The sequence below is a fragment of the Athene cunicularia genome (assembly GCF_003259725.1).
Source record: "Athene cunicularia isolate RWA chromosome 2 unlocalized genomic scaffold, athCun1 chr2_part1, whole genome shotgun sequence".
Taxonomy (NCBI): Eukaryota; Metazoa; Chordata; class Aves; order Strigiformes; family Strigidae; genus Athene; species Athene cunicularia.
Genome location: NW_020799095.1, coordinates 108,297,720 through 108,314,985, shown reverse-complemented (window position 1 = coordinate 108,314,985; position 17,266 = coordinate 108,297,720). Strand labels below are relative to the sequence as shown.

The following is a 17,266-nucleotide window of genomic DNA, read 5'->3' as shown; positions in this document are numbered from 1 at the left end:
CACTTCAAGGAGGAGTTAGACTATCTCCCAATACAAGAATAAGCTTTAGCCATGTGCAGAGATGTATCTCACAGAGAGCCTACCTCCTCCACATGTGATGTGGAAGTCTACAGAGTACTGAGGTCACTTGGAAAGCAAAAGGAATTACAGAATTAAGCAGAAGGGTGTAAGAAACACAAGAATCTTTCCCCCTTTCATCCTTCATTATTTGGATATATGTTGAGATGCTATTCAGGACACTGTTATAAAAGTGAACTACAAAGAACACTATGTTTCATGTCAGTTCATATATCACTGGTTATTCCTCAAGTATCCCACCACAGAAGGTTAGCATCAGCTTTTCTGTTACAAAACTGTCTTCAATGTACATTTATTCTGTCTTTGCCTCCCAGCAAATTTGGGCCTCCTGTTGCTGGACTACTCTCATACAATATTACCATACCCTTTCACATTATTCAGTTAATTAATTTCAGTGATTAATAAGGTGCTGCTATTTATTAGGAGTGGGAATTTTTGCAAAACTATCCATTTAATAAATCGTAAGTCAGGCATCTATGTCCTCACTACAATGCTGTGAAGGGTTGTAGTAACTTAAAACAATTAAAGGAAAAAACCCACCCTTATTTCAACAGGGAAAGGATGACAGGAAATGAAAGCAAATGCAAACAACAAAAAAATGGACCACTTGATATGCACTATCAGCTATTTTCTCAAATAAGAAACCTAATATACCAAATTACTTTTAACCTAATTAAAATCTGTCATTATTTTATTATGCATTATCATTACTACAATAGTGTACAGAAGAAAATTAAATACAATATAACTATGTAGCAAATAGTCTCATACACCAAAGCAGAACAGAAATCTAATGCTTGAAATATTGAATGCAAAGATAATGAATGTTGATGTTTGTAAAAGGACACAGCAGAAACAGGCTGCTACTTATGATTCACTGATCCTGGTCTTTCCTCTCAGATATGCACATTACCTCTAACACTGGTTGGACCCTGCTAAACTTGAGTTACTGTTGTATATGCAAAATATACTTGAAGAAGAACATTTTTAATAAAACAGTATTAATTATATTGTAAAAGAACATTTAGGTCATAAAAGTGCCTCCAACGCAGCATAAACATTTCAGCTGGTAGAAATATGCCTGTATGCAGATGTTCATCTGGAGAAATTTCAGTGTCCTGAATCTACCTTTCCCATGGCAAGGGGAATGTGAAGAAAGCCAAGGGGAGCACCAGAAAGCCCAGAAGACGCACAGCTAATCAAACTAGCAGCTAGGGTTGCAAAGATTCCTGGTGTGCTTTGAAATCTCTAAATGGTTGTTAAAAGTGATTTTTGTTCACGTAAAATTAAGTAGATAGCTTCCTAGAAACACTCATCTAAGGGTAGTCAAGACAGAAGATGTGTTCCTATTCAATCAAGCATTGCTCTAGGATGTACAAAACACATCAACTTTTGTGGAAAAATGACTTTTGTAACATTAGCGATAGGTTACAAGAGATTCTAAAACAGTCAAGGCACAGTCACATAACACTGTAAGTCTATACATGCTTCTGTTGTGTTCCACAAAAGACTAAACTTCCTCAAACTAATTTTTCAATTCCTCCTTCTTTTGCAAAGATCTCATTCTCCTTCCGTTTCTGCTGAGGTCTGTTATTCCACATACATTTAGTACAAAACAACCATTTAAATTTAAATACACACGTAAGACATAATGGAAGATGAATGATTTATTTACATGCTGTTTGTCTGCCACTGCCTGGAAGAATTAATGGTCTCAAGCCAATATTTTCACCTGTGCAGGAGAGTTTTTTTACCTTGGGAGAACTGCTAAGGATTTCAGTGAGGCTACTGAATAAATGAATAAGGACTTTCCTGTCCCTGTGTCACGGTTGCATTCAGTAGGAAGTTTTTTTCAAAGACCACACAACACAGCAGTTCTAGGAGAACCACCTCAAAAACCACTCCATGGAGCAACCCCAATCACTGAACTGAGCTGTGAAAGTGCATTTCTAACATCTACCACACTTACACTGGTATTTCACAAAGACTGGTCACCAAAAATCAGTGGCCATCAGCTATGAGAAAGACTCACAGCTGGCAGAAGAGGAACCGGTGGTCAGTGTGAAAACAGACACCCTACAGAAAAGCATGGGTTTTTAAGGCCCCCAGTAGGCACAATATATTCTGGGACAGAGAGTACCGATGCAAACTGTTACAGGCTATTTTTCATGTGAAACACTTTGAGTCTGAGCAGATAAAACATTGTATGGATACCTTCAGTACTGACCACCCGTAACCACAGCAGCCCAGCAGCTGCAACCCAGCCAGAGCTGCTGGGGTACTCATGGCTACTGCAGGGGCACTGCAGATTGGGCCACAAGAGCGAGGGGATTACATAAACCCTCTCAGAGAGCAGTAACCTCCCTAAGCTTGGATTTTGACAGGAAAATGTACTTGAATTGACTGTCACAGGTGAGTGGCACATTTACCCGGGTAATTATGACCTGCAGGTAGCTACAGACCACCTCCACCCTCCGAGGCACTGTGTATATATAAGCAGCCCTCTGCTGAGCCAGCAGCCAGCTCGCTGGTGTGATGCTCTGGCCGCATGCCAGACGACCGCTTTCAAAGTGGTGACCAGTTCACTTCAGAGAACAACAGAAACTGAAACTGTCCATATGAAGTTAGAAGTGCCACACCACCGCCTTGACAAAACCATGTCCGACCATGTCATATTTGAACCTTGTTGGTAAATGGAGCTGATCCTTAACCTGGTCCGGAAGCACTTAAACTGAAGTTGTTTGAGTTGGTAATAAACAGATTTGAGCTAAGCTGTTTAATGGTATTTGCAGACAAGAGTAAGTGCATTCACACCTCAGGTGTCATCTGCTTAGTTCCGAGACAATGCCTAATATTCTTCTGAGTATTCTGGCAAAAAAGCAGCAGTGTATATTTGATCTGCCTTATCAAATGCATCACATCAGAGCAGGAAGCAAGAGACCTCCCTCTGGCTCTGTTTCAACCATACTCAACTATTATATTCTGGTTTAGGCACCAAGTTGTCTGGAAGCCACTGACAGAGTAGAAGGAGCAAGGAGGGGAGATGGGGAAATACTCAGAGGGTGAAGACCAGAGGGTCTGAGTTCAGAGAAGAGAATAACATAAAATCTATACAGTTTTGTTAGATGATGGTGAGCTGGGAATAAAATAGCTATCTCCTGTTCATGTTGAGATTTATTAGGTGTGATACACAGGGTTTAATTACGAATAATAAGAATGATACTTAAAACACAGAAAGTGTCCAATTTCAGCAGTGGAACTCTGAAGTGAAAGATGTATGAGGCTGTAGACAGTCTCTCAAGAGGTGAATGCCCTACATTCTGTGGCTTTTAAAACTATCCTAATAAATCTTTGAAATATATATTGTAGGCCCAATAGTGTATTTTCAGTGAGGTGAAATGGAGACTCCAGAAGTGTTTCTGGTCAAGACTCTCAGTGGTATAAAATAGCATGTAGCAGAGTTTTATCAGCAGAGGCTCATCTTACATTCCTCAGTTGCATATGTTTTTTCCTTTTACATATTTCATAATTCAGTTTTTTAAACATACAGCTTTCAAAACAGACAAGCTCAGCAGCCACATCCTATTCCTCCATTACTCTGTTTTCACGATTACATTTCTTTTGTCCCTTCTCTCCCAAACCATGCATTTGTCTCTGCTGACTTCTGATTTCTCAGACCTCCCCTGTGTTACACATCACAGAGCTGTGATGTCCTACAGCTGACTCCTCAGTGACACCTAACCACTTCGCTTCTTGCCTTAGCCTCCAGTGTAAATAGAGAGCAAAGGAAGAGAGCAAAATGCACAGCTGGATTTTGGGCACTGAGCTCAGATCTCTCCCTTGTGTTGAACAGACGACGAAAGCTGAAACATGAAAAAGACGGAAGAATTGCCAAACTCCCCTTTTATCTGTAAGATAACGATAACACAGCACCTTACACATCAGCAAAGTGTATTAAAGACAGAAGGTGAACAGGAGCAGTGCTAGTTGTGAAGAAGCTGCCCCTCCCTTAGTGAGCAGCTCAAGCCTTTTGGCAGAAGTGCCTCCTCAGATGTTCTTCACCTTCTACTAAAAGTTCTGGCGGGTGATTTTTTTGGACTAGGCTAAATTAACTGGTACTTTTTACAAGGTGCTCAAGCTACACATGGAACCCCAACATAGGAGAACTTCCTGGAGCAAATTCTTCCACTTCTCAAATTATAAACCTGCCCATAGACAAGGGTACATTTGCCAGTGCTCTGCAGGAGAATGACACCCACTCTCTCACCCTGGCTTTTGGTGAAGGCCTTCGAAATATGCAGAGGTGAAAGGCTACATGATAGAAGGAGAAACGACAGTCTGCATTGCTCTGCTGTCACAAGGCACCGTTATGAGGTATTGGGTTCAAAGAGCTAGGGACCAAATTAGGGTCAGACAAGTCAAAACCATTTAGGATCAGAAACCTGATAAGCAAGAATGTGACAAGCTCAGATCTAGGGGCAGACATGGTCAGAGGTGGGGCTCCGCATCAGGAAACCAGGCGTGTCCTGTGTTGCAAGAGCAAGAGAGCTGCAGCAAAGTCAGCAGGAAGTGCAAAAAACTCAGCAGAGGAGAGCCAGGACTATGTACCTTTTTTGAGGGGCAGGACTAACAGGTGAGATGAATTAACACAGCATTAATACACTAAGCAGCCAAGAAAACTGGTGGGATTATCTGATGTACCTTCTGGTGGGATGAATGGCCAACCTTTAGCTCCTCCTGACCAGTGTCTGGCCTGCAGGGGACTGTTCTGCCAAGGAGGCTGAATGCAACCCATTGCAGGGCTGAGGGTCTTTGAGAGGGTGTCTGAGATGACCAGGGCTCTTCCTTGTTTCCTGACCAAGGCACTTTCCAGGAAGGCAGTGTCCTTCATGCTCCAGGCCCAGCCATGCTGGCTGTCACCATGTGCTGCTGATGATTTCCCACAGAAGAGTTTGCCTTTCCTCTTCACCTCTCCTTCTGTGGCTGGGGGTGGTGGCACCTCCACATGTGTGTTGCCTTCTCTCCAGGAGATCCAACTTGTGAAGAGCTGGAGATCATCTTCAGGGTGAAAAGCCTGACAACAGACACTGAAAGTACTTCTCAAGCACCATCTGAAGAACCTGAAATACCTCAGTCCAGTTTGGCTTTTCAGCTCAAAAATTTCCATTTCCAAATGCTGGAGAAACAAAGGATAATTCTGTCTTCTCAATCCGTTGCTTATTGACTCAGGTTATCAGTTATCTCAACTAGATGTCAACTCTTTTAATACCTGTATTTCACTACAGATGCCCAGAGGCAAAGGGTACTTAGGAATTAGAGGTGTGAATTCATTTCCAGAGGCACTGAAACAGATTTAACAAAATCTATTGGGTAAATATTTAGCTGCAGGCTTGGTTCTAAGCAAGCCTGTGGTTTTACAACACAAATGAGTTGAAAAGGGGACTTAAAAGAGTCAGAGAGGCTTTTTTTCCCCAGCTGCTTACAATTTTATTTTACTTTTTAATTTTATTTACAATTTTGCCACTCAATCCTATTTGTAGGTGAGATAGAGAGGACAAATACCTTTGCTTCAAACAGACTTCTATGCTGTAAAGTGTTGAAATATTCAGCAAAGAAAGGCCTTTTGGTGGTGTTTCACATGTACACTTCATTTTTCTTCAGCTGAGCAGAAAAACTGAAAGGATCTCCACTGACAATCTCCAATGCCAGGAGATTTGTTTGCATCAAGTACCAGCCATTCCTCACTATATCAGCAACAGGCTGATTTAAGGTTGTATCATCTCATACACAACATCAGAGATCTGGATGAGGTAGAAAAATACTACAGGGTAGCACTTCTGGAGCATCTGTATGTTGTATCTGGAGCAGTTGTACGAGCTGGCTACACCCGCAGGGCTTCCCAGAGCAGAAGCCCCAAACGGTCTATGAGAAGTCAAAGTGGAGCAGATCCTACTCCAAAGGAGCAGCATCCCTGGAAGTCTTTCAAATAGCAGTTTCTGATAGAGTCAGTCTGCCTGCAAAGGTTTTAACACAGCAGTCATGGAGCTATAAATAACCTTCAGCATTAATAAGGTCAAAATAATGAGGGCAAAAAACCCGTAACAGGATCCCTTCAAACTTTATTTTCATCTAAGACCATTTTTGATAATGTTAGCTATATAAGAAAAATATTCAAGGTTGAGACACAAATAGCTAAATTTCAGCGTATCATTTCAGAACGATCTGCTGAAATTGTACCAACTGAAATGGTGTCACTTTCTTGATGGGGAGTCTAGAAATCATTAAAAAGCTTTAGAATTTTCTAAGATTATAAATTTATAAAACTGTAAAAATACATACACACAAAAATGATAAACTAATGCACTTAAAAAAGAAAGAGTTGGAGAATCAACATTTTTAAGTCCTTGGAAGTTGCTGCATTTGCCAGCAGCAGTTCATGACATCAGCTGAATTCTTGAACAGTGCCTGAAACTCACATCCTGGAACAGTTTTACGTGAGCTATTCTGAAGAGGAAGAATACTGAGCACCAAATCCAATGCTTCATATGTGAATGCGCTCTGTTCACCTCTAAAATTTCAACAGAAAAGACAGGTACAAACATTTTTTTTTTCTTTTTTAAAAAGGCACCTTATCAGACTTGAATAATGTATTTGCTAGGATCAAAAAGAGACATTACATAATCTTTGTCCTGACTGCTCAGTTTTTAATATGGCAAAGGATTAGGAAAAAAACAAATACAGTACTCTCTCCTATGTCCAAAGAAAAGATGTTCCCATTCTCCTCATACACCCAAACAAACAGATATCGAATCTCCACACATTTGGTTACATCAGGATAAAAGCAAGTTTGGTTTATATTTGTTTCCCTAGTATTACAAACACTGATTGCAAAACAGGTAACACCTGAATGCATATGGGATAGAAAACCTTTTAAGCTTCCCATGGGCAACAGCTACTCAGAATAATCTTTTCTGCTATATCACTGTCTATGAAAAAGATTTCTACACAGATTTCCTGTTTCTCCAGGCAAGAAACAGAATCTGGTCCTTCTCTGTCCCAGTACAAAGGTGTTTTGTTTGTTCTTGAAGTCATGGATCTCTCTGCAACAAACACAAACTTCAGTATATGTATCAGTTTATGCTGATATTTATGGGGAAAAAATAAAGATTTGAGAAGAAAGGGACTTTAGCATACACTTCTCATCCTTTTACAGGGTGACTTTAAAAAAGGAAAATGTCTTTTTTTTTTTTTCTTTTTTCCTTAGTAAACAGTCCTTTTGTATTCCAGGCAGGTAATTGTGCGGGAAAGTAAATGTTTGTTCTCTAAAATAAAGGTTTTAGGTTTTTTCAGAGGCTGGGCCAAAGCTTTGCCCTGAACAAAGAAGAGCACACACTTAGGGAGATTTGTGTTTGAGGGCTCCTGGCCAGAGTTACCATGAGTACTGGAGCAAAATATTGTTGCAAATTTCTCTTGGCTGAAACAAACACTGCAAATTTTATTTTGAAAACATGGCATCCTGGTACAAGCCCTGCTTCTCCCTTAAGGACGTCCACTACAAAATGCAATAGCACTTCATCCATTGCTTGCAGGCCCCAGGCAATCTCCCTCAGGTTCCACACCTGGAAGAAGACAGACCTGACACTGGCCCCTGCTCCTCAGATTTCTGCCACACAGAGAAAGGGCAAAACTAACAACTGAAACAAACACTTTTAAAAGTCAGAAGCCATTTTCTCTGAGTATTGCTATGGCCTAGCTCACTGCAGACTTAACTCTCTTGTGTTGGTCTTAAACCCAATACATTGTTTTAAGTTGCTGTAACAATATACTTCCATACATGCAGCCTGCACACTGTCTTATGGAAAACGTTTTGCACTGAACTCAAAAGCCTCAGTAAATATGTCTCAAATTTCTCCTTTTAACACTGGGAGTTGGAACCTGTTGAAATCTACCGGGAGTTTTTTGCTGCAGCCTTGTCAAGTGAAGTACCCTCTTGCTTGGGAACTAAAGGCACTGGCTGACGTACGCGGGCATGCTTGGCCTGCCCCGATGAATGTTCCTCTGCTGCTGGCATGCCATCTTTCCTAAAGGTTGTGAACTTCTAAGTGCCTCTTTTCCAGCACAGTACATTTAGATCAGAAAAGGGAATAGGAAGAGTGTGTATGTCTGCATGTGAAAAAAGTAAAAGCTCTTAATCTTCTGTATAAAATAGAGAGTTTAATCTCAGTTCCACTTAAATCAATGGGAAGGCTTTCATTAACTTCAGTGACAATGAAGTCAATTTTGCCAGGATTTTACCTATGTTTAATTTTAGCCATAATGGCTTGTATTTTCAAACGTAACCTGTGATTTAGGATACCTCTATTTCTGGATAGATTGTAACATGTCCATTAGCTGTCTGAATGCCTTTTACAGAGGAAGAGATCTCATTCTCCCCCCCAAAATCAAGCTAGGCAATGAAAATAAACATCTTTTGAAAACAGAGTCTAGTCTGTATGTTTGTCTATTTGGTAGTGTTGCAGTGTTAAAATTAGAATGCTGCAAGGTTAAATTGTAATGTGAACAGATTCACAATCAAGGGGGAACCAAGACAACAGAACAGCAACATCAGAAATAACAACTGATAAGCAATGAATGATGGCAATGTGTGGATCAACAGTCACTTCTCAATGAAAAAGGTGGCATTTGTTATAAATGGCAAATCTTGTTCATCCTTAAGTGGCAGATGTGGAATACTCACTGATGGGAGATTTTATGCATCATTATATCAGCTAATTTTTTCCACATCTTTATCCACTTTAGATAATTTTGGATTTAAAATTATATGCTGTTTTACAAAGATAGGAAATTAACCTAATGACCTTGATGTAATAATTTCAGTCACTGTTTCCAATGAAAGTAATCTGTCCAGAATTTTGACAGAAAAAGTGTAACTTCCAAACAGTGAATACAGAAAAGAGAGGATGAAAAGCTACTGAGATTGCATGGGATACTCCCAGAAGAGAAAGGTTTAAAATACTATTTTTATGCAATAAATTGGGGGGAGGGGGAAGTGTTATTTTCAAATGTAGGTACAACCACATAAACTCTTCTTCCTTGCCTGCAATTGTTTTCACACAGCAATTTTTCATCTGCTACAGCAGGAATTTAAAGGGACAGGACTTTAATTAGCAGTAGCTCACGCGGTCCTGCCCTTTGCAAGGAGCTGCAAAAGCCAGATGGAATATGCTGAAGATGGCAGAGTCACGGTCTGTTCTGCCTCCAGCACACCAGCAGGACCTTTCTGTTCACATCTGACCAGCCGTAGTGGAAGGAAAGATGGATTAGCATTCTGTCAGGTAGAATGCATTTACAGCTCGGGTATTATTTCCCTAAAAGATTTAGAAAAAAAGATTATTTCCCTAAAAGTTTTAGAAACTGGAATGAGACTTCAGATTTTTACTATCCCCTTCCAACAGTTACAATTCCACAATATTAATGTCCTGGGTTGACAGTTAACTCCAGATCAGAAATATCATTATGAAGACATATTCTCTCATGTGGTAGCACTCAATTTAAAATACACTGTGTAGAATATTTTATTTCTATCAGAAATTGAAAGTTACACATAAAACTTTGGCTTTATGGACAAGAGGGGCAGGACATTTCAGGTAAATAGAAAATGTAGGTTTGTTTTTTTTTTCAAACTGTTGAGATCATTGCAATGTTGTCCTTATTCTATTTACAACTTTGCATTATCCTGGGCTTTGGTCAGAATTCAAAATATAGAGATGTGAGCTTAGTAAAAGGGAGCAAAAGCACTTTCTTCTCCTTGTCTCACTATTTTCAGATCCATAGCTGTTCTTTACATTGCCAAGTCCCACCCCAAACTGAGGAAAATTTTCTGAGCTAATACTAATTGCTGGTGGACTGCTGATTAAACTTATTTCCTAGGCTTTTATAGAGACAAATGGGAACAGAATGGTCTGGCTAAATTCTGAATTGGCTTTCTGTTAGGATTTCTTTGAACTTCACCCAGAACTTAAGGGCCTGGGATGTTCTGCTGTTCAAAACCTATTTCTGAACTGCAAGATCTATTTCTGCACCTGCCTGATACATTCTCTGCCTTACAAAAAGACTCCTACAATTTCAGTAGTTTAAAGTAATTTCTCTCTCTCCATGCAGTTTTGAGATGTGCCCCCTGTTTAACTGAGAAGGAGCAGAGAGCAGGCTGGAAAAAAGTCCCACAAACAACATGCTTCACTGTTGGCCATATGCAGTCCAAGTGTGTTGAGTCACAATTTCTCCTTAAACGAAGATCCTCCTCCTCAAGATTTTGACTTAGAACTCTCATTTCTGCTATAAAACGTGGTGGTTTAGTGTATATTCATCATAAACCCAGGCATTTAAAGAAAATGGAGGCGAATAATCTTTTTCTTTCCCCTGACAGCTGGAAGGCTGTTACACTTACCCAATCCTGCAACCACCCAGATCCAGCATAAGTCTAAACTGGTGATGCTCTGGCTCATGGGACTCTGCCTCACTGCTTTGCCCAGCCCAGTGTGCTCACAGGTTTTTGAAGGCATGTTTCCCACTGCAGCCAGCTCTGTTTGCTTTAAAACCATTAGGAGATCCCTTATGTCCAAATAATTACACTTAGGCTCTTAAAAATCAAAACCTGACCCAAAATTAATAATTATTTCATTCTGCTTTTAAGTTATTTATGTGATTTAGAGATTTTCACAGTGTCAGCTGGGAGAAAAAACCCTACTAATGGCTAGCTTAAAACATCCTCCTTCTTCAGCTTCTAATCATGGCTCAGGATTATTCCATTTTCCTGCATTTAATATATCACTGTAATAAAATCACTCTGAAAGGAGACTCAGAAGTGAGGTGCAGCAACAACATGAAAGCATGGCAGGAGCTGGTTTCATACCCTTACACATAGTGCAGCTGTAAGAAGTTTCTTCTTTCACAAGCAGCTAGTCTGTGCTCATGATCTCCCACCATCACCTTCTCTTATTCACCCACAGATTTTTCTTTCCAAAGATCATTGTTCAGTGTTCAAGGCTCAGAAACCGCACTTGTTTCCCTATTTCACATTATATCAGCAGTTAGGGAAGGGATTTCCAAGCTTCTAGTACATGAGCACATTAGGGTACTTCAGAAATAAGTATTACACATTTTTACGGTATGCCTCTACCACCCTTCCACAGCCTTCCTGAGGCTGCCCTATGGACAAGAGTCCAGACCTGGTGCCACAGCCCCCAGCACCTCCAAAGGTCACCTTCCAGATCAGGATGGAAGGCTAACGATGCCAACAGCCCCAAAACTCACTTGGTACCCCAGAGGGCCACCTGGAGAAGTTGTTACCCCTACGCAGCCCAGCAGCACACACAAGGCAACCATGTAAACTAGAGGCAGGTGGATCATTGTGCACACTTTGCTCCCAGCCACTCTCGAAAATAGCTTGTCCTCAGAAGTTACGCGGGTTTAATTATGGAAAAGGTCTATCAGAGGGAAAGCTCCTCAGTTTCCATACTTTTCCCCTTACGTATACCAAGCAAGTCCTGGGCTCTGGCAATGCCTTATTTCAATCAGATACACAGGACACCAAATAGGATGTTTTATCAGGCACAAAGCAACAATATGAAAGATTGTGGGTGAAGTCCAATTAGTATCTCTGAATAACATCAACAGTTGGCCCTATACGACGCATAAACATAATTGCAGCCACAATGCTGATAACAATCAACACTCCCCAAGAATTGTGCAGGTAACTAGTGCTTCATGAACACAGGAAAAACTGGCCACCAAAGACAGGACAAACAGAAGATAAGACATACGGAAACAAATTAAAGCAATTAAAAGGAGCAAGGATTATTGCTGATGAGAGTTAGAAAGAGATTCCTTGTTAAAGAACAGATTTGAAGAAAGAGCATCTGGCCATTAGAAAATGTGAGTCTGCTCCGAGGAATAGCACAACAGAGTTAAAAAGTGCATATACGTAGTGAGGATGGAGTAGGATCAGGACAAATGTGAGAGAAGGGACTGGCAATGCAGGGATGGCAGTAAGAATACCAGAGGAGAAGGTAAATACAATGAACGGACAGCTGGAAGCTAAGGGGTACTAATCAGCATCCTTCACACCAAAGTGTTGGAAGTATTTTCAAAGCCTGCTGAAGGTACTGAATTGTACCTTTGCACACAGAGTTTTCAGAGGTCAACAGTTACATTTCTAACACGGAACAAACACACTAGGTTCATGGAGTAAAACCCCAAGAACAGGTATTTTTGGTCAGCCTACTTATGAGCAACTCATCAGTTTGAAGCAGTGCACCAGAGAAGCAATCAGGCACCTCCCATCTGCTGGCTGATCGCTGATGTGGGAGCTGTGTGTGCACTGCATGAGGAAAACAATGAATGGCTGACAAAAGATGATCAAAATCAGACAGTAACTCTCTTGACCAGAGGCCAAAGGACTAGGCTTTGTTTTGCAAACCACATGAGGTAGCACATTTAAGTTGCTCAGAACTGACAAGAGTTATAGGGTGGGATCACACTCTTTGCAGAGATCTATGGCCACACTCCCAGCGAAACTGGAGACATCCTGACCTTTGTATCCACCTCATTGACCAAGATTACTACTGTCTCCTCTCTTGCAGTGCTGCTAAGATGCATAAACTCACAAAATCATACTGGGACATAAAAGTGCCCTTCCCATTTGTCACAAACTGGCGCTTTTCGTATGATACATCCTAACATATCCATCTGTAAAACTGAGGCAGATGCTATAATGGGCAAAATAACTAGTAAAATCTGGAGAGGTTTGAATGCCATAAAGCCAGAGAGTTCTAACTGGTCACTTGCTAAAGATTAAAAATTATCATACTTTCAAGACCTCAGTGCTTAAGTGTATTCCCTTAAGTCTGATGATGAAAATCCTGTCAGAAAACTAATACAGGGGATAAAGCAGAATTTAAAATAGTCCATCTATTGGATATTGAAAAAAAAAGAATCCATTTGTGTTGCTATTAAGGGCCATAAAATTTATTTGAATAGGAAATTATGCAGTATAATTTTTATTAAGCTTACATATTTTCAAACATAAACTTCTTTAAAATAATCCAATTAAAGCACATTTTTCATGTTTAAACATATTCCAAATAACATGTGTTACTCCTTATTTTGGAACATACTGCAAGCACTTGCTCTGTTTAAAAAATCATTTGTGTTCATACAGATGTAATCTGATTAATTTTGGTGTTACTATTGCCATTGAATTTGTCCCCTAGACTAGGAATACAGTTCTTTCAAAGGAAAAAAAAAAATCTTAATTTGACTGTGCTGTTAAATTAAGCACCCTAGAAAAGCCAACTAACCAATATCTGGTTTCTTCCAGGAAAGGCAGAATGAATCACTGTTTCCCTTTCCTGCCACCAGCAGAGCCTGACCCCTCTCCAATCAGGGAAAAAAAAAAGGCAGACAGATTTTTCTAGCCACCCTTCCTCATGAGGATCTTGCTGGTCAGTCTCAAAAAGTCCACAAAGATGACAAGAGAACCATATATTTGGTCATCTTCTCTCAGGCATAAGACCTTAGCAGTGTTTGCTGGCTCAAGCATTTGAACAACGTAAGCTCTTTCTCCTGACACCTTTGAAGACTTCAGTGTGCTCATAGATCCTAAAGAATCATAAAAGAAAGTGGTAACTGATAGGAAACCGTAAGAAATTTTGCCTTTGGCTACAGAAAAATATTCCTTATTTGGAAATATCCTTTTAGAGACTATTGGTGTTAAGGGTTATTAGTGGTTATTTGCCTTCTGAATACAAGTACATTCACTTTTGTGTGTGTGGAAATACACACACTTTTTTTTTGCTTTGGTTCTGTAAATATTCAGCTAAGCTAATAAACATTTTAACTGAAACAAATTAACTGCGCCAGTGCAATATTTCAGTTTCAATTAACCTTTTAATTTAAATGTTCATCTGCCTACTTTCAATATAATTTAAAGCTGGTAAAAATCCAAGAAATGTTCAATATAAGTGAAAGATAGCCTGACTGGAATGGTAATAAATTCTTAGGTGAGATGTCAGCAGTGATTTCCTGAGTAAATTGACAATAAGGCAGTGTGATGCATTTATGAAGCCTAGGGGTTATGAAAAGGAAAAAAAACCCACCTTTTTTTCTGCTTTGCTCCGCTAACTTCAGCAGAATTAACAATCAAGATGTTCCTAGTTTTTCAGTATTAGCATTCCTTAGTGCACCCTCAGCTTTGCTGCTGTTGTCAAAGGGTGCTTGAAAGTTTAATCTTCCACTTCTCATTCTAAGCAGCACTCCACACAAAAATATCCACAACTGAAGACAGTTAATAGGCTTTTAGTCTTCACCTCGTGACATAAATGTGTAAGAAATAACATTCTTAATTACAGTTAGTAGGTAGGTGGCACTGTGCCCCTCAGCCCTGCAAATACAGTTGCTTTCAGTTGTTCTGTTGCAGCTCACAGTGAGCGTGGGATGGTCAGCCTCAGAGGCAGCCAGAGTTACCTCAGCATTGCAGAGGATCAGCACACAGTTTGGCACAATTAACAGGTCACCTGCTCAGTAAAAGGAAGGGGAGGCTTGCAGTTTGTGCCTGTTTTACTCTCCTTGACCCAATGTGATAGCACTTCTTAGGTCACTCTAATAAAGGAACTTGTGGCCTTTAATCTTTTTTTTTCAGTGGAAATCATGAAAACCAAAGTAATTTGACCCAAACTCAGTAGTTTGTGCCTAATAACATCCATGACTCACTTTTAAGTGTGTCTGTGTGTGTGTGTATATACACACACAAAAGCATGTATATGAAGATTAGGTTACATGGGACAGGCAGAGAAGGAGAATGAGTCTTTTCATAATTAATTAATTAGCCTGAAGCTGATGGAAGAGGTAGTAGAATCAGATGGGAGCTTTTACTTATCACAGGATCTGGATAGGAGCTTTAGTCTTTGATGTTCAGGGCCAGAGACTATCTCAGCGCAAGTTTACTGGGGGACGAATCTGTAAGAAGCTATGCTCCATTTTGACTCAAAGACCTAACATCTCCAAGAGCCACTAGATGCCCTGAGCTGTTGGTTAAAGAAGCTGTTTTCTTCTTCCACAGGAAGTTAATTCCTCACTGCAAGTAATCATCTGCACATATTCCCAAATAAGTTTCTAAGCTTTAGAGTCTCTGCACTATATGTCCACCTTGCCCACCTCAGAGAGCTTTTCCTTTGGCTGTACCTCTACTGCTGCACCAGGAAAAGAGGCTCTCTTCTCAGGGTGTCACAGTATTTGGCTTTTTTTCCTTGAGAGACTGTACTACTGGAAACAGGAGGCTGAACAGACTCTTTTTCTCTGCAGTGAACTCAGAAGTTCTCCATGGTTCATGGCTGCAGAAAAGAACACACAACGAGCCAAAAGTAGGGTAGCTCTCACATCTCATGACTGTTCTGTAGCATAGACTCGTGATCTGTGAGCACTTGGGACCTGGCAATATTGAAGGCAAGTTCCACAGAGGAAGAATTACAGGAAGTTTGAGGACAGGCAAATGCGTCCAGGTGGCAGCTTTACATCTCTCCCTGAGGCATTCATATACAAGCCTCCTTTCCTTGCTCAGTGGCCACGGCAGTCTGGGAGCCAGAGCCTCATTTTCCACAAGTTGTTGTGTGTGTTTGATCGGTTTCAGCACACCCTTAAAGCTGAAATGGATACTGGAGCTAGCCCTACAGACATCCAAGATACACACCCTGATGCCACAAGTTCTTGTGCTCTATGAAGAACTGAATCAACTTCTCCTGGGATGACTTCATAGCAGACTTCCTTCCAACGAGAACAGATTTCTTTAATTCTCCATGTTGAATGCTTTAAGTGGCTGAACCTTTTGGAAATAACTGGCCCTGAGAGCACAGTTCCTGCATGTGAAGAAGATACTTTGGACGGCTGTCAGTACACCCACTCTTGATCTGAGATGTTGCCCTGGAGATGTTAGCTCTCCCTTTGGAAATGCTTTTGCCCATTTTGATTTGAGCCAAATGAACATTTGGATGTGGAGCCAAAGCTCCTAGAGTTAGCATCTGCTACTGTAATCATCCTTGTACATGTTTATCCCTAGAAAAATATCTCAGCCATCTGATGGTTGAGTGAGAGACTGGCCTGCTTCGACTGGTGCACATATTCCTATATCAGTTAGTCACTGCAAGTCGTTCTGTATTGGAATTTTGCCTACGTTACTATTTGCATACAAGGCATATACACATCATATTACGTAGCCTTAAAATTTTGTGTCTGTTTTGATTCCTAGTAATCAAGATCCCAGACTTCTTTCTTCTCAGAGGCTGACACAGTCATGTCAGTCCAATGGAATATTTTTTTTTCTTTCTAGTGGAGTCAGTTTGGGTTTTCTGCTGTTTTCCATGAATCCAAAACTAGTAAAAATACTATTATATTAATAAATTGTGTGATTTTAATCTGTAGGAATGGGCAGATGAGATCTCTTATAAATTTGTTGAAAATATTAATGAATTATAGTTTTAATGCTGAGTAAAATCTGAATAGCAGAATCGTGCAGTGAAATTATTCTGATGGTACAGGAGCACATTTTAGCAGTCTCTCATGACTTTCTCAGCTGGTTCATGCACAAGAGGGGCTCATATGTTGTAAAGAACTGTTATTTGTTTTACTGCACCCTTCAGAGGTTTCAGTTAGCACTGGGTATTAATACATTGTGCAATCTATAGACACCTAAGACACTGTCCCTGGTTTTGAAGGCTTTATAATGAGACAGTAGAAAGTAAGAGGAACAAAAGTCCAAGGGGTAAGGTTAATATGTACTCACAGATCTTAAAACCAGTCAAAATGTGATACTTGAAAACACAGTATTCTTTACTAAATCATGACCAGGATTGTCATCTTTAAGAACATTTGTAGAGTCTAATATGATCCGAGAAAAAACATGCAAAGGAACACCCTTTGGTGAAGGAAACGAGCTTTTGCTGACAGTGCTCATGTTCCTTCTGTTCACCAGGCTTCACAGAGAATATGGTTTTCCATACCCTTATTTCCATAATCTCTCACCTTTTTGCTATTCTAGCACAGATGACTAGCTAGACACTCTTTTCTATTTTGTTTTGATGTTGCTCAATAATCAAGCCCCTAAATAAGATTTTCATTTTCTTTTTTCCCTTCTCTG

The 17,266-nt window shown here is 40.2% G+C and overlaps 1 protein-coding gene across 15 annotated transcripts in view; it reads right to left on the bottom strand.

Moving 5' to 3' along the window:
• DTNA (dystrobrevin alpha) overlaps window positions 1–17,266 on the bottom strand; it is a 219,957-nt gene that overhangs the window by 105,204 nt on the left and 97,487 nt on the right. The window contains exon 1 of one of the 15 annotated variants that reach the window (XM_026841321.1): window positions 16,913–16,933. The exons of 13 other annotated variants lie outside the window; for them this stretch is intronic. The gene's annotated coding sequence lies outside the window, so the exon portion shown is untranslated. Of the gene's footprint in view, window positions 1–15,291; window positions 15,312–16,912; window positions 16,934–17,266 lie in introns of those variants that run through there. One more of the 15 variants, XM_026841320.1, reaches the window with a different exon arrangement.